Consider the following 415-nt stretch of genomic DNA (forward strand, 5'->3'; position numbering starts at 1 on the left):
GGGGGGGGGGGGATTTTATTCCATTCTATATTTTACTCCAAATCCTCAAAATGTCATTTGTCATATGAGCTCCACCTTTTCTAATTGTCATATGGATTCAGCAAAGAACATTATGGAAATGAACATACAAGCATTATTATTGAGTTGATTCTTCCTCTTTATAGTACATTCCATTCTCTAACTGCAGAGATATTTCCATGATACAAAATCGTGTCAGTATGTTTGATATAAATATTTATTTTCTGCCAGAGGTTTCAATAAAATAGTTAAGCCTTACCTCCTTTCCTAACTTTTAGTGTTTCTTAAACTTCTGTGTGTAAGTTTGCAAACCAATTGTAGTCCACAGGCTAAAATTTATTTCACAAGCTTAAAATTGAAATACCTTGTGGTCTATAGAAAGTCTGAATAGCTGTAT

General features: G+C 32.8%; 1 pseudogene; it reads left to right on the forward strand.

The window, feature by feature from the left end:
- Positions 1-415, forward strand: part of LOC119585389 — a 15,110-nt pseudogene that overhangs the window by 1,009 nt on the left and 13,686 nt on the right.

The sequence above is a fragment of the Penaeus monodon genome, chromosome 19 (genome assembly GCF_015228065.2).
Source record: "Penaeus monodon isolate SGIC_2016 chromosome 19, NSTDA_Pmon_1, whole genome shotgun sequence".
Lineage (NCBI taxonomy): Eukaryota > Metazoa > Arthropoda > Malacostraca > Decapoda > Penaeidae > Penaeus > Penaeus monodon.